The sequence below is a fragment of the Mirounga leonina genome, unplaced genomic scaffold (genome assembly GCF_011800145.1).
Source record: "Mirounga leonina isolate KUSES-001 unplaced genomic scaffold, KU_Mleo_1.0 Mir_91, whole genome shotgun sequence".
In the NCBI taxonomy this organism is placed as follows: domain Eukaryota; kingdom Metazoa; phylum Chordata; class Mammalia; order Carnivora; family Phocidae; genus Mirounga; species Mirounga leonina.
In genome coordinates this window covers 47,806,850-47,828,978 of record NW_023270839.1, presented here as the reverse complement: position 1 = coordinate 47,828,978, position 22,129 = coordinate 47,806,850, and the positions used below count along the sequence as shown (strand labels likewise).

At 43.2% G+C, this 22,129-nt stretch overlaps 1 long non-coding RNA gene across 1 annotated transcript; it reads left to right on the top strand.

Moving 5' to 3' along the window:
• The first annotated feature begins 409 nt into the window (after positions 1 to 409).
• LOC118003296 lies at positions 410 to 21,569 on the top strand. The gene is made up of 3 exons (XR_004677302.1): positions 410 to 488; positions 6,547 to 6,731; positions 21,377 to 21,569. It is a non-coding gene; the product is annotated as an uncharacterized LOC118003296 (long non-coding RNA).
• The last annotated feature ends 560 nt before the right edge of the window (positions 21,570 to 22,129 follow it).

The following is a 22,129-nucleotide window of genomic DNA, read 5'->3' as shown; positions in this document are numbered from 1 at the left end:
GGGGCCGGGACCGCGAGCCCGGGGCGGGGCGGGGGCGGGGCCACACTGGACGGGGCGGGGGCTAAGGCCGGAAGCGGCCAAAAAGGGACCGAGGGGCGGGGTCAAGCGGAAGTGACTTCTAGGGACGGCCCCGCCCGACCGAGTCGTTGGCGGAAGCGGACTGACGCTAGCGGAAGTTTCCGCCAATGGGAAAGCGCGGACGCCGCGGCGTTCCGGTGTGAGGACTTCCGCGCGGAGTTGAAAAGAGCCAGTGTGAGCAGCACGGGAGTTCTGACCCGCTCCGTTTCCGACCTGGGCCGGTTCACCCCGTCTTAGGCAACCTGGTGGTCCCCCGCTCCCGGGAGGTCACCATATTGATGCCGAACTTAGTGCGGACACCCGATCGGCATAGCGCATTACAGCCCAGAACTCTCCGTCTGCGTTCACTCTTCTCTGCCTGTTTTCTAGTTGCGGAGGTTGGTGTGGCGCGGCGTCAGGTTGGGAGGAAGGTAAATAAAGGACGGGGGGTGTCCGTGTTTTCTTCTGCGTGGGTCCCCTCCCCAACTCACTGCTATCAAATCGATCTTCCCCTGAGATTCCCGCCCCCAGATCAGTTTTCTCTCAACTTCTCCGACTGAGACCTGGCTGTCCCCCGAGGATACGTCATCCCCTGGAGAATTAGTGTTCTCACTTCCCAGGTTCAGAAGGTCGGGGAGCTAGCTATGTGCCGAATACTGTCACCTCTTGTAAAAACCCTTGCTTCTCCGACGCTTACTGTTAAGACTTTGCCACCTGTTTAACCGCCTCTTAGAGATCATCTGTTTATTGGTGCATCCAGCTTTTTGTCTTACTTTTCTCTCCTCTGTCTTCCATCTTGATAATTTCAGTCAGACTGCCCGGTTACCGTACGGGCCTCACCTCTAGCGACCCTTACATCAGCCTCCCAATCCTAATAAAAAACCTGGACCCTCTTACCAGAAACGTTATAGCGTCACAAATTAGTAATTGGAACATCCTTCTGTCCAGTTACAGCCTGATGTCCTTTCAGCTTGACTGCTCAAGAACTTAACTTTTTTCACTTTATCAGTTCCTCTAATCCGTTGAAAGCCCCCATTAGTTCACATTCTTCACGTCCCCTCTTAATACATCTTAGATAAAACGGTATTCCATTACAGTCCTACTCTTACCTCCTAAGCCTGCCCGCCACTCTCTTTTCCCCACCTACGTCTCCCACCCTAGATGGACCAACATGCTTCTCCGTGCCTGTATCTTGTTGTAAAAAATTGTCCTGCTGAACAGACTGGCATCACTAAGTTATTAAATTTCAACCTTAAATGGGCTCTGAACAATGCCTGGGAATTTCATTTTATTTTTCTAGTTAACTTGCTTTCCACTATCTGCAAATCTTTAGCCCTACACTTCCCATACACCTTCCCCTGATTATCTTACTGTATAAGTAACAGGAAGTGCAGAATGCCCTATACCCCCAAAATGCAGAAACACTAAATAAAAGGAATACATGCACCCCTATGTTTATTGCAGCATTATTTATAATAGCTAGATTATTATAAAAATAGCCTGAGTGTCCATCAGTAGAGAATGGATAAAGAAGATGTGGTATATACACAATGGAATATTATTTAGCTATAAAAAAGAATGAAATCTTGCCATTTGCAACAATGTGGATGGAACTAGAGAGTATAATGCTAAGTGAAATAAGTCAGGCAAAGAAAGACAAATACCATATGATTTCACTCATATGTGGAACTTAAGAAACAAACAATGGGTGCCTGGGTGGCTCAGTCAGTTAAACATCTGCCTTCGGCTCAGCTCATGATCCCAGTGTCCTGGGCTCAAGCCTCCCTGCTCAGCGGGGAGCCTGCTTCTCCCTCTCCAGCTCCCCCTGCTTGTGTTCCCTCTCTCGCTGTCTCTCTTTGTCAAATAAATAAATAAAATCTTAAAAAAAAACACAAAAGTAATGTGGGGGGAGGAGAAACCAAGAAACAGACCCTGAACTATAGAGAACAAACTGATGGTTTCCAGAGGGATGGTGGGTGGGGAGATGGGTGATACAAATGATAGGGATGAAGGAGTGCACTTAAGCCCCGGGTGATGTATGGAATTACAGAATCACTATATTGTACACCCAAAACTAATACAACACTATATGATAACTATACTGAAATGAAATGAAATAAATGTAGAATGTCCTAAAATCTAGAAATCGACATGTGTTTCCATTCTGTTTTTTCCCTTATTAAATAAAAAATATTCATTGAACTCACACTATATGCCAAGCAAGGCACCCATTTACGTGCTTGTTAAGCAGTGAACAAAAAAAGTCCTCATCCTAAAAGATTTTTCTAGTATTGAGAGACAGAAAAACAAAATATGTGTGCTTTGATAAAGAACAAAGCAGAATAAGGATTAGACAGTGGTGTCAGGTAGCTGCTATTTTAGGTGTTAGAGAGGGACTGATAAGCAGAAACTGGAATTGATTTGATGGGCTGAGCCACGTGGATATCTAGGAAAGGAGTATTCCAGACAGAGGAGACAGTGGATTCAAATGCTCTGAGGCAGGAGCATGCTTGGCTTGCTAACGGAATAGCAGGGAGACCCCTAGAGCTGATATAGAGTGAGTGAGGGGGATGGTGGCAGGAAAAGAGATCAGAGAGGTAGTCAGGGGCCCAATCATGTGGATCTTTTAGGCCATGGTGACAACTATGGATTGTTAACACTGAAACCACTGGAGAGTTTTGAGCAGAAGAATGGCCTGATCAGATTTAAGTCTCTAAAAGGCTCATTCTAGCTGTTGTGTAGAGAACAGACTGAAGGTGGAGGGGTAAGAGTAGAAGCACTTGGCCTGGCAAAAGATGATGGTGGCCTGAACAAGATGACAGCAGTGCAGGTAGTAAGAAGTGGTCAGATTCCAGGTCTATTCTGAAAGTAAAGCCACCAGGATTTACTGATGGATTGGATGTGTAGGTTGAAGAAGAGAGTTAAGTCAAGGATGAAGCCAAGGTTTCTGGCCCGAGTCACGGGTAGAATAGTGAAACCATTTACTGACCTGGGGAATGCTATCAGAAGCTGACCCCAATGGGATACTACTTAGCAGTATAAAAGAATGAAATACTGATATACCCAACAACTTGACATCATAACAACATAACAATAAACGCATTACACTGAATGAAAGAAGCTAGTCTCAAAGTGACACTCTTGAAAAGATGAACACTGTAGTGATGGAGAATAAGTTAGTGGTTGCCAGGAGTTAGGGGTGGAGGAGTGACTATAAAGGGATAGCAAAAAGGAAGGTTTGGGGAGATGGGACTCTTCTGTATCCCAACTGTGGTGGTAGTTACATGAATCTATGCATATGTTGAAATCTATAGAACTGTAAACAAAAATATAATTTTATTGTATGATAATTTTTTGTAAGCCAACCATTTCATGCATGCTTGAGTTTCCCTTCCCAATTCCCAGGGCTCTCCTTCTAGCCTCTTGCAATACTGGATCCTTCCATCAGTATTCTATCAAGCTCTAGTTTCAACTATCTTTTCCTTAAAAAACAAAAAACAAAACAAAAACAACAACAATAACAACAAAATCTTTCCCTTAACCCCTTGTTCTACGACTAAAGGCTTATCTCACTATTCCCCTTCCTGAAAAAGTTTCTGGAATTACTATCCTCACTGCAGCCCAAGTGATCTTATCTCTCTTTAAAATGCTCTTTGGCTTCCCATTGCTCTTGGGATGAAGACTGAAATTCCTTTATGTGGCCCTCAGAGCCTCTGCCTTCTTTGGTTTTATCTCTTTCCCTCAGGTGCAGTAGCAGACCCAAGATGGCAGCCTTACTAGATGACCTCAGTAGTTAAACAGAAAAGTCTCCCCCCACCCCCATGGAAATATGTTTAAACCCTGAGATAAATCACCCATTCTGGTTATAAGGAATATTATTCAATCTATTTTGGCTTCCAAGATATAGTAGATTGAACAGAATAGCCTTGGTATTTTCCAGCTTCTCCCCACAAGAGGTGTAGTCTCTCTCTCAATCTAGGCTTGGCTGTGTGACTTGCTTTGTTCCATGGACATTAGCAAATCTGATACATGGAGATTCTTAAAAAAGTGCATACAAATTGTGGCTTGCTCTCTCTTGCTGCTGGGAACTCTTCCACGACCTTGTGAAAAGCTCATAGCTGACCTGATGGGTGAGGAGAGACCTCATCTGACATCTAACCAATTGCCAAACATATGAGTGTGGCCCCTTAGACCAACTAGCTTGCCAACCCCCAGACAGTGAGCCAGGCCATTGTAGACTAAGTCCAGGTGTGCCAGCCCAGACCAAAAGAAACCCCCAGTGAACCCACAGACCAGTGAAAAATAATGTTTATTGTTTTTAAGTTAAAGGAATAAATTTTGAGATGGTTTTGGGTGCCTGGGTGGCTCAATTGATTAAGTGACTGCCTTTGGCCCAGGTCATGATCTTGGAGTCCCAGGATGGAGTCCCGCATCCGGCTCCCTCTCAGCAGGGAGCCTGCTTCTCCCTCTGACCCTCCCTCCTCTCATGCTCTCTCTCTCTCTCTCATTCTCGCTCTCAAATAAATAAAATCTTTTTTTTTTAAAGATTTTATTTATTTATTTATTTATTTATTTATTTATTTATTTAAAGATTTTATTTATTTGAGAGCGAGAATGAGAGACAGCATGAGAGGGAGGAGGGTCAGAGGGAGAAGCAGGCTCCCTGCCAAGCAGGGAGCCCGATGCGGGACTCGATCCAGGGACTCCAGGATCATGACCTGAGCCGAAGGCAGTGGCTTAACCAACTGAGCCACCCAGGTGCCCTCAAATAAATAAAATCTTAAAAAAATTTTTTTTGAGTTTTTTGTTTGTTTGTTTTTTGTTTTGAAGTAAAAAATAAGGATACCCGGGGCATTTCTTTGCATCTATTAGGCTGGATTTAGTTGGATGTATTTCTTGGAGCTGCTTAGCACCTAAAGAAGAGAGCCACCATGCATCCCCTTCACATGGTTAGTCTATGTTACCTTATGTTTTCCCATCTGATTTCTCACTGTTTTGCTTATTTACAGCAGGGGTAATCTTACATGTCATATCTATTGTATTTCTTTTTTTTTTTTTCAAGATTTTATTTATTTATTTGACAGAGAGAGACACAGCGAGAGAGGGAACACAAGCATGGGGAGAGGGAGAAGCAGGCTTCCCGCTGAGCAGGGAGCCCAATGCGGGGCTCCATCCCAGGACCCTAGGACCATGACCTGAGCCGAAGGCAGATGCTTAACGACTGAGCCACCCAGGTGCCCCATGTCTATTGTATTTCAACTTGTTCGGTAAAACTAACATCATTTGCGTGGTTTTCACTGATTTTATTGCTCTTTTTTAAGAACTAAAGGTTGAATTGTATAAGTATTGGGTATCATTTGTATGTATGTTTTGTTATAAATTTAATCTTAAATGTACAGGGCGTAAAAGCTAAGAAACAGGGAAATGGTCATATTATAGAATAATAATGTAATTAGTCATAACTAGTAAAGGGAAAGATGGCTTCCATTTGTGTTCATGATAGCCAATATTAATTGTTAATGTAATTGGGTCTGTCTTAATGAGATTTAGCACTTTAGCACGAATGGGTCAGTTTGGGGACTCAAGAAACAAAATGTTTTCTCATTGACATTACTGGTGATTACACTTTCAGCTTGCATTGGCTCCACAAGAGGTTTTGCAGGATTAACTACCCTAGTAAGGCAGGAGAGGACTGTCCTGCAGTTACTGTACCTTTAATGCCATGGAAAATTAAAATGTAACCAGATGATTAAGGTTTCCTCTTGTCCTGAGATCAAGGTATAGCCTCAGGAACCTCTATGAGTGTGTGTAAAGCCTCTGCTGAGTAAATGTTATGAACATGTGTAGAGAAAGAGTGTGACCGTCCAATGGGGTATGAGAGGTGGTGGATCAAGTCCACAGATTCCTGAGGGGACCTCGTCACAGAGGTGGAGGCACCAGTAATGTTGTCCGCAGCCTGATTGGGCTTTCACTGTGCAGTGTGTTTTCCCACAGAGCGGGGAGGGGATGCCCATCAGGCTGACTCTTCAGTCCTTTCTTTTACTGAACTGTTCATATTTTGAATCAGACAGTTGTTATTTGATGTCTGATGACTTGGGTTACCTGATGTGTGAGCTTCCACAAGCTAGTCAACCCTGGAAAACTGTCAGCACCCAATTACTGAGACCCAAAGCTGAACTTTGAGAACAGCTTCAAAGTAACAAGGACTCCTGGCAGCGGGCAGCCAGCCTTCTGCAGGTAGCTGCTCTCTTGCCATATTCCCTTTCGACCTACTTTCACTGCAAACCTGTGGCTCTGGGATTGGCCAACATACTGATGAACGGCCTTAACCATATTGTTCTTCCCCTCACTGAGGAATAGAACAAGTCAGACCTCTAAAGCAATTAAAAAGGGACTCACCGATCCCAAAGTGACTCACCTTTGAAAACACTGGATTGTCTCAATCTCCTTGATACTTAACTGAAAGCTGTCTTTGCAAACTCCATCCAGATTTCTTTGGTGGCTCTAGCACTCAGCTGTCCTGCAGACTGGCAGAGCAAAAGGCAGCAGTTCAAGCCATCTGTCCCAGAACGAGACATCTGGTCATAGGTCTGTGCCTCTGGTCGGGGCTTTTTGGAAGCCATCTGGCTCCCCATCCAACGGAGCTGTGATAAACCAGAGGCTGTCAAGTGCTGGTGAGTCTAAGAGGAGAGGATGCCTAAGCTGAAGCTGGCCTGGCAGTGAGCTTGGTTGGCTGGGAGAATCATGGTGCCAACCAATTGCTGTAAATGTGTCCACAGACACCTACACATGCCTGGGGGTTTTACATCCATCAAAAAATCTTTATTTCCAGGTACCATCACTGAATGTTGAATTATCAAGAACAGTAATATGCTTTTTCTATTGTTAAGGTTGGCCAGGATTCTTGTCCTCTCTGAATTAAAAAAAAAAAAAAAAAAATCTGTCAGTTTCAGGAGAAAAAGTATAGAGAATTTATGGTGGTATTTTGGAAACGTGGGCTTAGAGGATGCAAGGTATCCTAGGGAAACTTCAGTGAAAAAGAAGCTTCCCAAATATGGGGTGGAGAAAAGGAGTTTCTCAAATGTAGGGTGGGGAGCACTTGCTTTTGTGAGGCGTGAGGTGTTTGGGTCCCTGGCTCATCATGTCTTTATTGCCTCCATAAAGCACATGACACAGCCATGTTCCCGTTGCCAGCTTACTGCTATTTTATCCCTCATCCTTAGCTAAAGAAACCTGAGTATAGTATAACGGGAATTCCTGGTATTTTATTAAGGTGAAATATATGAAATGCCAGAGAGGCTGAAAGGGTTGTCTGTACCCCATGGCTTCTTTACTACTTTATAGCAAGAGCACATGTTGAGTGCTTTCATTAAAACCAATGTTTTTTTTTTTTTTTTTTAGATTTTATTTGTTTATTTGACAGAGAGAGACACAGCAAGAGAGGGAACACAAGCAGGGCGAGTGGGAGAGGGAGAAGCCGGCTTCCTGCAGAGCAGGGAGCCCGATGTGGGCCTTGATCCCACGACCCTGAGATCATGACCTGTGCCAAAGGCAGAAGCTTAACGACTAAGCCACCCAGGCACCCCGATTCAAACCAGTCTTAACATAGGATTTCCACCTGCTGCAATTTCAGGGAATAACAGATAACCTCATTTGGGAATCTGATTCAGAAACTTCAACTTTAAAAACTGAGCTGAGGGGGCCCTTGGGTGGCTCAGACGGTTAAGCATCTGTCTTCGGCTCAGGTCATGATCTCAGGGTCCCGGGATCGAGCCCCACGTAGGGCTCCCTGCTCAGCAGGGGATCTGCTTCTCCCTCTCCCTCTGCCGCTCCCCCTGCTTGTGCTCTCTCTCTCTCTCCCTGTCAAATAAATAAAATATTTTTTGAAAAATAAATTTATTTATTTGAGAGAGAGAGAGAGAGAGCACAAGCAGGGGGAGGGGCAGAGGGAGAGGGAGAAGCAGGCTCCCCGCTGAGCAAGGAGCCCGATGCGGGACTCGATCCCAAGACCTTGAGATCGGGACCTTGAGATCGGGACCTGAGCCGAAGGCAGACGCTTAACCGTCTGAGCCACCCAGGCATCCCTAAATAAAATCTTAAAAAAATAAAAAATAAAAAACTGAGCTGGGGGTGTACCTGGGTGGCTCAATTGGTTAAGCATCTGACTCTTGATTTCAGCTTAGGGCTTGATCTCAGGGTCGTGAGTTCATTAAAAAACAAACAAGTAAACAAAAAAAACCAACTGAGCTAGGTTTTCAGGCTCTCCAATTGAAGTGAAAGTTTGATTTTACAAATCTTATAAGTGCATTGAGATTATGCTGGAAGAGAATAGAGTGGTTCTAAAGCTAACTGATCTAATCATAATATCCTCCTGACCAATTCCCTTCCATGTCACCCCCACCCCCCCGAAAGCAAAATACTGAGCTTAACTGTGTGGTCATCAAGCAACCAGTCATTTCCTAATATGGACAGTTCAGCCCTCCAGTTTCACTTCTGGAATTCAAGTGCTAGGAGAATGGCATTTACATTTGCATGTGTTTTCTACAATTCTTTCTCACTTCCCAAAGCAATGAAGCCTCTGTGTTGTTTGCCTTAACATCAATGATAATATCGACAATGACTGAATTTCCTGGACCTGTAATATAGGATCAGCCCTGACCCAATACCTTAATATTTTGATAGAAAACTCATATGAACAGTTACAAGTATGAGGGCTTTGTCCTTATTAAAAATGAGTAGTTACCCCCAAAATGGGTATAGCCATTAAAAACAATGAAGTCCATAATTTCTACTGACATGGGAAGATGCCAGTGGTAGAATTTAAAAAGAAACTACCAAGTTGCAGAAAACTATGTAAAGTAAAATCATTTTGAAAAAGAAAAAAACTTGAATGATTTAATCTTTTGAAAAACAATTCCCACCTTAAGAATAAAGATACTTATAATGCATGCCCTAACCTCAGAGTCAAGTCCAACTTTTGCTTTCTTTGGTCATTAGAAAAAAAATGCTATATTAAGGAAAAATCTACAGTACTTCTTAACTGATAGTTACTGTGAGGATTAAATGAGAAGGTAGGTGAAGCATTTAGCGCACAATAACTCCCATTTTACAGGTGAGATAACATGCTTAGAAGAGTTAAGTAACTTGCCCAAGGTTAAGTTACATGTTATAGGGAGCAGGGCTGAGATTTGATCCCAGGGCTGTCTGACAATTCATGCTGGTAACCACCATGCCATATTCTTCCCAGCAGTGTCAATATTTGACTTGTAACCATTTGAGTTTATTTTTCAATATACAATTTATCATAGTGTGCCACGGAGAATCAGTAATGTCACATATTAGCTTTGCAATTTGGCTAAAAGAAGCTAAGTAAAGTCCTCTTTGGGGACTATACGGTCCTAACAGCCTGCTTCCCGATGGTGCAAGTCTGGAGATCCAAGTGTTGTTTTATGGCTTTACTTATTTATTCAGGCCAGGCTTGTGGGGTTATGGCAATACAGTTCCCTCAGAAACTTCAGGTCAACTTGCTTCTAAGCAGCTTCTTGTGCCAGAAATCATGCCTAAAAGATTTTTTTCAGGATAGACGTATCAACTTTCATTTATTTCTTTACTCCATGCCTCTCTCTCCCGGCTTAAGGGCAGTTGCAGGGAAGCCATATGAATCAAAGGCGTAGGTGGAAGGAAAGCCTCGAGACTGTTCTTTGCACTAGTGCTGGAGTCCTCTGTTTAACTGAAATATCTTCGTGGATAACCTTTTCAGTCTTTTATCCTGCTGTTGGGGCACAAGACCCCACTTCTGTGCTCCCTCGATTCCTTTTCCTAGCCACGTGCAAACCAGGACGTTCTTGCCTGAGCTTACCTCTTACGGTATCTTGTTAAACACAGCAAGGAGCTACCAATATACTCTGACATTATGACTCATGGTCTGACTTCAGCAAATCATGGAAAGAAAGAGAACGTTTTTTTCTTTTTATCTCCTCAAGTGTCCCTATTAAAAACGGGCACCAAATAAGCGAGTTTCTTGATTTCTTGGGAATTACTGTCATGAAGTGGAGGCCCACACTAAAAAAAAATTAGAGGAAACACTTTTGCAGATCATTATGCTAATAAGCTGCTCTATCTGAAGTCTTTAAACACAGTGATTTCTTTTAAAAACTGAATGATGAGCCTACAGAGAGGTTCAAGAATGCCATCATATAGGCACAAGATTGGTTGCAAGATCCAGAAAGACAGCCTCCATAGCACCAGAAAACTTCAAATGGACACTGGACACCACAGAAGGGACAAGTTGGCCATGATATTAAAGATTGATGGGGAAACTTTTCTGAGACAGCAGAAGACATGGTCAATGCATGCCTTACCCGTGAACAAGGTAACCCAGGAAACCTTATAAAAGTGGGACATATATTAGAATCATGTCCTAGGAGACGGTTGGAATATATCCAGAGACCTCACACAATTATCTCCCTATATGAGTCATGAGTATTTATGGTAATAGTGTGTTTCTTTTCCGGATGAGTTGAAGCATCCCCCTGTCAAAAAGTCACAGCACCCACAGTGGCTAAGAAACTACTGGACTTTGCATTCCCTCCATAGGATATTCCAACTTAGCATCTCATGATAAAGGAACATATTTTACTGGGGCAATTATTCTCGAGCTGTGTGAAGTATTGCCTCTCATGTAGAAGACTCATTGCCCTTATCACTCTCAGTCACTGTGAAAAGTGGAGAGAACAAAAGAAATATTGATACTTTAATTAGCTAAATTAGTGGACACCACTTGAGTTCCCACGGCCTTAAGTACTGTCCTTGGTGCTTAAGACTCCGTGTTCTTGGGGCGCCTGTGTGGCCCAGTCAGTTAGGCGTCTGCCTTGGGCTCAAGTCATGATCCCAGGGATCCTGGGACCAAGCCCCACATCGGGCTCCCTGCTCAGCGGGGAGTCTGCTTCTCCCTCCGCTGCTTGTGCGCAATTTCTCTCTCTCTCAGTCAAATAAATAAATAAAATCTTAAAAAAAAAAAAAGACTCCTGTGTTCTTCCCATTCAGGAACTCACAGATTGTCTCCCCATGAATTTGTCACTGGCAGGCAGGCCCATATAACTATGAATCTCTCCACCTATACTGGATTCTAACCTCTTATAGGCAGAGCTGGCCGCATGTCACAAAGGATTAACCCAATCTCCCCAGTCTAAACAGTAACAAGCACAGGCCACGTTCCCTCGCCAGCCACCTAACCAGCTTCTTTTTCCACTCTAGGTGTTCAAGAATATATAATTAAAAAGTTATTTGGTAGTAATGTCAGACTTACAGAAAAGCTGCAAAATTAGTACCAAGAATTCCCATATACCCTGCCCCGGACTCTGCAAATGTTGACATTTTACCACATTTGCTTCATCATTCTTTCTCTCTCTGTATCTGTGTTATTATATTCTTTTTTCTTTTTTTAAAGATTTTATTTATTTATTTGACAGAGAGAGACACAGCGAGAGAGGGAACATAAGCAGGGGGAGTGGGAGAGGGAGAAGCAGGCTTCCTGCCAATCAGGGAGCCTGATGTGGGACTCGATCCCAGAATCCTGGGATCATGACCTGAGCCGAAGGCAGACGCTTAATGACTGAGCCACCCAGGCGCCCCACATGTTATTATATTCTATGAACCATTTGAGAGTAGTTTATAGACACAACATCTCTTTATGCCTAAATATTAAATATTTTAGTGTGCGTTTCATAAATACAAGTACATTCTCCTATATAACCATTGTACAGTTCTCAAAATCTGGAAATTAATGTTGACACAATACTATTATCTAACTTACAGATCATACCCTATTTTTCTAAATGTCCCCAAAATATCCTTTATGTCAAAATAAAACAAAAACTTGTTTTTCTGGTCTAGGATCACACACTGCATTTAAAATTATCAAATCCCTTGGGGGCGCCTGGGTGGCTCAGTTGTTTAAGTGTCTGACTTTTTTTTTTTTTTAAAGATTTTATTTATTTATTTGAGAGAGAGAGAATGAGAGAGAGCAAGCACATGAGAGGGGGGAGGGTCAGAGGGAGAAGCAGACTCCCTGCTGAGCAGGGAGCCCAATGCGGGACTCGATCCAGGGACTCCAGGATCATGACCTGAGCCGAAGGCAGTCGCTTAACCAACTGAGCCACCCAGGTGCCCTAAGTGTCTGACTCTTGATCTCAACTCAGGTCTTGATCTCAGGGTCTTGAGTTCAGGTCCAGCACTGGGCTCCAGTCTGGGCATGGAACCTACTTAAATTAAAAAAAAAAAAAAAAAAAGTCCATCTCTTTATTTTCCTTTAAATGAATAATCTACAGTCTTTTTGTTTTATGACTTTGACATTTTTTAAAAAAGATTTTTGTTTATTTGAGAGAGAGTGCGCGTGCATAATGAGTGTGACGGCAGGGGGCAGAGGGAGAGAGAATTCCAAGTGGACTTTGCCTTGAGCACGGAGCCTGACATGGGGGCTCGATCTCATGACCCTGAGATCATGACCTGAGCCGAAATCAAGAGTCAGGTCGCTCAACTGACTGAGCCACCCAGGCACCCCTGGCTTTGACTTTTTGAAGAGTACAGGCCCTTTATTTTGTACAGTGTCCTCAGTTCGTCGGGTTTGCCTGATTAGATTTGAAGATATGCATTTCTGGAAGGAACACTGCAGAAGTGGTATCGTTTATTTTCAGTGCATCATATCAGGAGGCATATGGTATGGTGATGTTAACTTTGATCACTTGGTTAAGGTGGTTTTCTGCCAGTTCTCTGCACTGTGAAGTTATTCTTTTTCCCCTCTGTGATTAGTGAGTATTTTATATGGACCCAGGTTCCTTCTGCCTATCATCCTTGATGTCCTTGTCACCAACTGTATCCAGTTAGTGGAAGAGGAAAGAAAAGAGTTTCATGGTGGAGGCGGGCAGTGGGGAGCAGTTGTTACTAGGCCAGTCCTGGAAGTGGCACCCATCACATTAACCCTAACCCGGCTCACATTCCATTGGAGAGAACGGAGTCTAAAGATTCTATCTAATTGCAAGGGACACTGGGAAATATTGCCTGGCTTTGTGCCTGAAGGAGGGAATGTGCATGAGTAGGGAGCTAGCGGTCTCCAATGCAGGGTGCAACCCTTCCACTGGCCCTTTAATTTATTCTCTGGGGCTCTAGTTTTCCCTTGTCCCCTTAGATGAAATCTTGGTCAGGTCCCTCAACTTGGCTGATCACTCTTATGTGTCATAAGTCCTCCTGTCACGCTAGTCTCCCAAACAGCATCAGTTAAGCAACAAAAATGCCCAGCCCCCTGTAATAGTCATCACTCTAAAACTGATTGAAAACTGAGACTTCTCCCTTCTAGCTTGGGCCTCTGTGAGGTGGGTCGCCTCCCACGGAAAAGGACCGTGTGATCAGTTTCACTCCTTCCTCATTCAATACTTCTGTTCCTTTCTTCCTCTTGCTGGCTATTGCTGAGCCCTCCGTGCTGGGTGGCTGCTAGTCTATGTGCTGCCTCGGTGTAGGTCAGAAAGAGGTTCCCCTGTGGATGGATGCCACCCCCTGGGGAGAGAACTGTGCCTCTGTGTGAAGTAGAAAAAGGCAGTTCTTCCTGCAAGAAGACACAACCCCCTGCCAGGGCATATGGTTCGGAGCACAGAGAGCAGGCTGGATCGCAGCCCCTGTTTACACCTACAGCCAGGAACGCTTTTCAGTGAGCGACTTGCACAACCCTAAGGCCTGTTAAAGTTGGAGTGCATGGAGGAAGTAATAGGCCAGACGGTCAAGTTTGTCCTTAACCAGTGCTGTCCTGAGTAGCATCTGCATTCTCTGGGGTTCGCAGAGATTTAAGGCTACTCTTTTTGGGGAAGGGACTGGATTCCTTAGTTCTATAAAGCTCCCTCATTCCGTCGATGGGGATCACATCTTTGTGGTTTCTTTCTTGTAGATGAATGCATTGCTTTTACAGTTGTTTGTTCATAATTCGTTCTCAAGACTCTGGGCATCTGGGGATGCACCTCCACCCTCCTCCCACTGAAATGCAGTCCCTCTGGCAGCTTTCTGGAACAGGATCCGAGACCGAGCTTCTCCAGAGCCCCTGCAAGTATGTACCACAGCAAAACATGTTCAGTTGAGCCACCATTGGGAGTGCTGCCACATCCCAAATCATAGCCTCATCTCTACCCCATGGGATGCCTAAGCCAGCCCTTCACCTTTGACATATTCCAGCCGTAACTCAGAAATTGGCCACTGTGTCTCCCAAATTGGAAGGAACACATATTATGTACTGCTGGGTGATCCCAGTAAAACTCCTTCCATCAGTGTGAAGTGCTGGGCACATACTCCTCACCATGAGGTTAGGGGTGTGGCAATGACTCAGGACACCAGTAGCTTTCTCTAAAAACCTTGAATCTCCTCTCTTTTTCAACCTCTCCAACATCTTTTATAGTCTGGAGGTGGGTGGTGAACTGAGAGTGAAAAACTGGTTTTCTACAATCTTCCACTGTAAATCTGTGGTGGTGGACTTGCATCTAACTTTGAATGGGACTTCATTGTTTTGGGATCTGAGACAAACCTGAGACTAAGTGAGGTTCACTTCAACATCCATATCTCTGGAAGTATACATACGGAACAGGAAATATTGGTTACCTTTGGTGGGAAATGTGTTCACTCAGGGAAGCCATGGGAGGGAGAATTTTTCACACATACTCTTTGAACTGTTTTTAAATTATATGTATGTAGTACCTATTTAAGAAATTTAAATGAAAGAAAGGTACCTTCCAAATACACTAAAGTACATTCGCATAATAGAGCACTTTCTAACTCTGAAGAAGAAGGAGCCATATATTCTGATGGAGAACAATCTCAAAGATGTTGTTAGGTAAGAAAAGGAAGATCAGACTATCTCATAATATATTTACATACAGTAAAATTATGCATAGGTACATATTTTTAATACATGAGGGACATTTTCAGGACATTTTTATTAGGATAAACTAAATCATGTTGTAGTGACAATATTAAACTTGAAATATCAGTTACTCACCACAGCAAAGGCTTATATTTCTTGAGCATCCAATGCGAATTGGGCAATTCTGGATGGCAGCTCTTCTCCATGTGGTGACTCAGGGATCCAGGCTGTTTCCATCTGGTAACTCCATCATCTAAATCCATGGCTTCCACAGCTGCTGCACCAAGGGAAGGGACAGCTGGGGAATCGTACACTGGAACTAAATGTTCTGGCCCAGAAGTGCACATATCACTTCTCTGCATTGCCCTTGAGCCAGAACTGGCCTCCTGGGCAAGGCTCACTGCAAGGCAGGGTAGAAAGTGTTGTCCTCTTGCAGGCCTAGAAAGAAGAAAATGAGATGGGTTTCGGTATCCTGTAACATTGTTTCTGCCACAGGGACACAGAAAAAACAAATAGCAGGAGGAGGGAGTCAGGATCTGATATCAGAAGACTTACTTTTCACTGTACTGTTTACTATATTCATTACGCTGTTTGGATTTTTTGCACCATTGAGTCATGTGTACCTTTTCAGTTAAAAGAGTTAGTGACTTGGGACACCTGGCTGGCTCAGTGGGTGGAGCATGTGACTCTTAATCTTGGGGTTGTGGGTTTGAGTCCCACGTTGTGTGTGGAGATTACTTAAAGATAAAACCTAAAAAAAAAAAAAGATTTAGTAACTTTAGCCTCAATGGATACTAAAATTAGTGGGTGAAAGTTTTACGAGGAATAGGATATGGTATACAAATACCTCCCACCACGGTACTTATTAATTAGAAATGGACAAAGAAAAACCTGACCAACCCCACCTTAACCTAGGAATCAAAATCAATTAACATCACCAGTAGTGAGACAAATAGACATCATATGGCTCCTGATTTAATGAACCGAGATGAACACAGCATCATTTTTTGTGATATTCCTGCCCAAAATGCATAGCCTGAACTTAATCATGAGGAAAATACCCATATAAACCTAAATGGAATGATTCTGTACACAACATCGGGCCTGTACCCTTCAAGTGACAAGGTAATGGCAGGCCAAGAGAGACTGAGGAATTATTCTAGATTGAGGGAAACTAGAAAAACTTGTTGATGAAATACAACATGTGATCCTGCATTGCATCCTGAACCAGAAAAATACTTTTTTCCTCTATGCTATAAAGGACGTTATTGAGACAATTGATGATATTTGAATAAGGTTTGTAGGTTATATAATATTAGTGTATCAATGTTATTTTTCAAATTTTATAATTTTGCTATTGTTATGTAAAGAATGCCCCTGTTTCAGGAAATCAAGTATTTAGGGGTAAAAAGGCATCATATCTGCAATTTACTCTCAAATGGTTGAGGAAATGTATATATAATAAAAATAATACATTTTTATATATAAATATATAATATATAACTTTGTATATTATATATTTAAATATATAAGTATATATGATTATTTCCTGAACCAGTTGACCATTTGAGAATAAATTACCGATACGCCTTTTTACCTCTAAATGAACATATATGTGTGTATATATGTGTATATATGCATGTGTGTATTTATATATATATATATGGGGTGAAGGATGATAAAGCAAATGTGATAAAATGTTAACATTTTAGGAATCTGAATAAAGGTATATGGTAGGTCTTTGTATTCTTCATACAACCATTCTATAAATCCGAAATTCTCTCAAAATAAAAAGTTGTTAAAAGTGACGAGTAACGGGCACCTGGGTGGCTCCGTTGGTTAAGCGACTGCCTTCGACTCAGGTCATGATCCTGGAGTCCCTGGATCGAGTCCCGCATCGGGCTCCCTGCTCGGCAGGGAGTCTGCTTCGTCCTCTGACCCTCCCGACCCTCCCCCCTCTCATGCTCTCTCTCTCTCAGTCTCTCTCTCAAATAAATAAATAAAATCTTTAAAAAAAAAAAAGTGACGAGTAACTATACTTATTAAGTTTGTGGACTTTTGTACTACACATAATGCTGATCAGCAAATTCTATTTGTAACAGAATAAAGGTACAGGGTACTTTAAAAAATTATATCTCACAGAATTATTATTATATTTTTTAAGATTTTATTTATTTATTTGACAGAGAACAGCAAGAGAGGGAATACAAGCAGGGGGAGTGGGGGAGGGAGAAGCAGGCTTCCCGTGGAGCAGGGAGCCCGATGTGGGACTCGATCCCAGGACCGTGGGATCATGACCTGAGCTGAAGGCAGACGCTTAACGACTGAGCCACCCAGGCGCCTCTATCTCACAGAATTACTGCAAGGATTTGTTGTAATATGTGTTAGTCTGTAAACCACTATTCACATGCATTGTTTTCACTGTTACTATTGTTTTCATTTTTTTTAAGTTTTATTTATTTTTTAGTAATCTCTATACCTAACGTGGGGCTCGAACTCACAATGTGGGGCTCGAGATTAAGAGTCACATGCTCTTCTGACTGAGCCCGCCAGGAGCCTCTGTTGTTTTCATTTTGACTGAAGGAGGTGATTCCCATTGGAAAGCAGTGGAGGTTGGGTTGAAGGAGTGACATGAACAACTTATTGAATAAGAAGATGAGTACTAGGCCAGGGGGCTTGGATTTTGCCTGTAGGGGTCCCTTTTGGGTGGTGAAAAGTTGTTACTTACCAAAATGGGTTAGGGGAAAGCTGAATTCTTAACAGTGCTGGAAAGTATCCAGAAGGATGAGCTCAGCCTCCTCATTTTACAGTTAAGCTGGTGGGTTTTACAGATGAAGCATCTGGACTAGGTCTTAAAGATGAAGCTATGAAGATTCAAAGCTTGAGAAGACAGATGAAGAAAAACAAGGAGATAAGAAATGTCATGCCGCTAAGACCAGCTACGCAATTTGGGGGGCCCAGTGCAAAATGAAAATGCAGGGCCCCTTGATCATAAGTTATTAAGAATTTTGAGGGGCGTTTGGGTGGTTCAGTCGGTTAAGCATCTGCCTTTGGCTTAGGTCATGATCCCAGGGTCCTGGGATCAAGCTCTTGTCCTGGGATCAAGCAGGGAGCCTGCTTCTCCCTCTCCTCCCTGCTCCTGCTCTCTTTTGCTATCTCTGTCGCTATCTCTGTCTCTCTCTCTCAAATAAATAAATAAAATCTTTAAAAAAAAGAATTTTGAAACAGTAACAACATAACAGTAAACCAAGCTGGGGGCGGTGGGGGGAATACTACTAAGCATGAGGCCTCACGTGACAGCAAGGTCACACACCAGTGAAGCTGGCCCTGCACATCACAATCCACCAAGGATGTCCACATTCAGTCATTCACCCAAGGTCACTAGGTGCTTTCAGATGAAAGGGACTGAAACTGATGCAAAATGGGCTTAAATCAGAAGGAAATGCAGACTGGCAGAAGGTTGCTCTTCAGACACAGGACGATCGCTGGTGCCTGACATCATCAAAGGCCCAGGTTCTTTCAAGCAAATCTCTGTGCTCAGTGTATAGAATTTGCTCCGAGACCCCATAACTTCCAAAGTAAGAAATGGGGCCCCTCTTCCTGTTCTCTTGGGCAGGAGCAAAGATGACTTTCCCAGGAGCTGCACACATTTCCTTAGCCAGAACTGGGTCCCATCGCAGGAAGACTGTGGAGCCATGATTGGATTAGGCAATTAGGATGCCCCTCCTGTAGCTCAGAGTGGGGCCATCTTCCCCTGATGCACAGAGCCATGTGGAGGAGGGTGGATGCCTGAACAAAATCAGGGCCTTGGGGGAGCCTGGCTGGCTCAGTCAGTGGAGCATGCGACTCTTGATCTTGGGGCTGTGAGGTCGAGCCCCACATTGGGTGTAGAGATTACTTTAAAAAATGATAAATAAATAAAAAATCAGGGCCCTGGTGGGAAAGAGGAGGAGTGTTTGCTATAGGTTCCTGACACAGTTTCCAGAATTGCTGATATGAGCGCGGGGTGGTTGGTTAAGCAAATAGCTGAAGGGGGAAGTGCAGAGAGGGGAGCAGTGAGAGGAGCCTGGGGAGCTTGGTGGGGGTGTGATCTTGTGATTCATGTTAGCCAGTCTGCGTTTCATCCAGTGGGCCATTGAGGACCACACAATGTAACCTTAGGCAGGCCACAAAAGAATATTATTTCAATAGATACGTGTTTATTCTTACGCATATTTTAAAAGTAATTAGTAAGCAGAATACAAAAAGTGCTGACCATAAAAAAAAGATTGATAATTCGAACTTATTAAGATGAAGAACTATTATTCATCAAAGACACCATTAAGAGAGCAAAAAGGCAAGCCACAGGGAGGAAGATTATATTTGCAATCCATACATCCAACAAGAGACACTTATCAAGAATACACATGCACAAGGTCGGGGGGATGGGAGAAGATGGTGTGCATAATTTGTGACAAGCCCCAGAGAGATCCCTGGGTTCTGGAGCAAGACCATGCCATCCGCAGTGGAGAATTAAACACTCTTTGGAAAATACATATGAATACTACAAAACTAAAAATCATTAAGAAAAAAGATAACCCAAATAAGAAAAGGGTAAAAGACATAAACAGGCACTTCACAAAAGAGGATATGCAACTGACTGATAAACATAAAAAGTTTTTCAACCTCATTAGTCATCAGGGAAAGACAAATTAAAACCACAATGAGATAGCCTTTATACTAGTGAGAATGGCTAAAATTACAATGACTGATGATATGAAGTGCTGCTGAGGGTATGAAACAACTAGAACTCTCATTCAGTGCTCCTTCGAGGAGAAATTGGTACAGCTCATTGAACAACTGTGAGGCAGAATGTAGTAACACTGAACATATATAACCTATGATGCAGCAATTTAACTCCTAGGTATATACCCTCAGAAATGTGTACCTGCGTATACTAGAAGACATGAACAAGAATATTCATAGCAGTACTATTCATAAATAAATGTTAAAACCTGGGAACAACCTAAATGTCCATCAGTGGTAAAATGGATGAGCAATTTAGGGTGTGATCACACAATGGACTACTTACTATATATCAATGAGAAAGAATAAACTATTGTTATATGCAATAAGATGGATGAATTTCACACACATGGTGTTGAAGGAAAGAAACTAACCACAAAAGAATACACATGATATAATTCATTCCGTTTGATAAAGTTCAAAAGCAGGTAAAGGAGTACATTCATTTATAGCAGCCTTATACACAATAGCCAAAAGGTGGAAGCAACCTAAGTGTCTGTTCACAGATGAATGGATAAACAAAGTAAGGTATACCCATACAATGGAATATCAGTCAGCCCTAAAAAGGATGGAAATTTTGACACATGCTACAACATGGAACCTTGAGGACATTATGCTAAGTAAAATCAGCCAGCCACAAAAAGACAAATACTGTACGATCGCAATTATATGAGGTACCTAGAGTAGTCAAAATCACAGAGACAGAAGGTAGAATGGTGGTTGCGAGCGGGTGAGGAAAGGGGAGATTGGGAAGTTGTTTAATGGGTATATATGCATGTAGAGAGAGGGTCAGTTTTGCAAGAAGAAAAGAGTTCTGGAGATGAGTTGCACACCAATGTGAATGTATTTAACACTACTGAACTGTACCCTTAAAATAGTTAAGATGATAAATTTTAGGGGCGCCTGGGTGGCTCAGTCGGTTAAGCATCTGCCTTTGGCTCAGGTCATGATCCCAGGGTCCTGGGATTGAGCCCTGCATTTGGCTCCCTGCTCAGCCAGGAGCCTGCTTCTCCCTCTGCCTGCTGCTCCCCCTGCTTGTGTGCATGCTCTCTCTCTCTGACAAATAAATAATAAAATCTTTTTTTTAAAGAAAGATAAATTTTATGTGATGTGTATTTGATCACAGTTAAAGAAAAAAAAGCAGGTAAATGAGTCTACAGTGATAGAAGAAGGATAGTTACCTTGAAGGAGAAACACTAAGAGGGATATATGGGGCTTTTGTGATTTCTTGAGCTGGGTGATGGTTACCTGGGTGAGTTCACCAAGCTGTACGCTCAGGATTTACGCACTTTCATGTTACTGTGGGACACATGGCGATGTGTTGTCCAGGTCCCCTTTCAAGGAAGGACCTGCTGCCCAGCTGCAGAGGGAGTAATCAGCAGGCAGTCTCCAGTGTCAGTTCCTTCAGAGCCTGCGAAGGCTGCCCTGCCTGAGGTCATGCCGTTCCTGGGGCAGGCTGCATCAGGCGACTTAACAAAGTAGGGGTGTAAAGGTTTAGCCATTTTAGACTTGATGCTTGACAACCTGATGGGACCTCTCCCTCCAAGGTGAACTGCTGATTGGCTGAGACTTTGGTGACCCTGCAGCACAGACTTCCTTCAGCCCACTCCTGCTTTTGCTCCCTTCCTTTCATAGGTATGGATCTCTAACAAGCATTTTACATCCCAAACTCCATCTCAGCATCAACTCTTGAGAACCTGACCTTCTGACAGTTGGTACGAGAGGTGGATGAGAAAGCTGGTGATAAGATGGGGTTTTGGAACTGGATCACCACCCATCTTATCACGAGGACCCCATCACTGGAGGTAGGTGGAACACACCCAGTGGTGAATTGGGAGAGTGAACCAATAGAATGGAATGCTCTAGAGGGCACAATGTACCAGATGCTTGAGATGTACATAGGAAATAGTAGCTATAAGGATGATGGAACTAGAGCTATTGCTAAGCTCCATGGATGTGCTACAGGGTAATGCTGGGTATAAAAACCAGAGGGCCTCTTTGGTTCATAGAGAGAAGCCCACATCTCCTGCAGTGGAAGGCCAGAGAAGCTGAGGACTCAGCCCAGGATTTAGTGGTCTGAGTGACTGACTTCAAAGACAGTTAAGGGGGCGCCTGGGTGGCTCAGTCGTTAAGCATCTGCCTTCAGCTCGGGTCATGATCCCAGGGTCCTGCAATCGAGCCCCGCATTGGGCTCCCTGCTCCACGGGAAGCCTGCTTCTCCCTCTTCCATTCCCCCCCTGCTTGTGTTCCCTCTCTCGCTGTCTCTCTCTCTCTGTCAAAATAAATAAATAAAATCTTAAAAAAAAAAAAAAAAGACAGTTAAGTTCCCAAATAAGGCAGATCTCTTAGGCTAAAGTCAGGGTCCTGGCTGGAAAAACCCGAGATTCT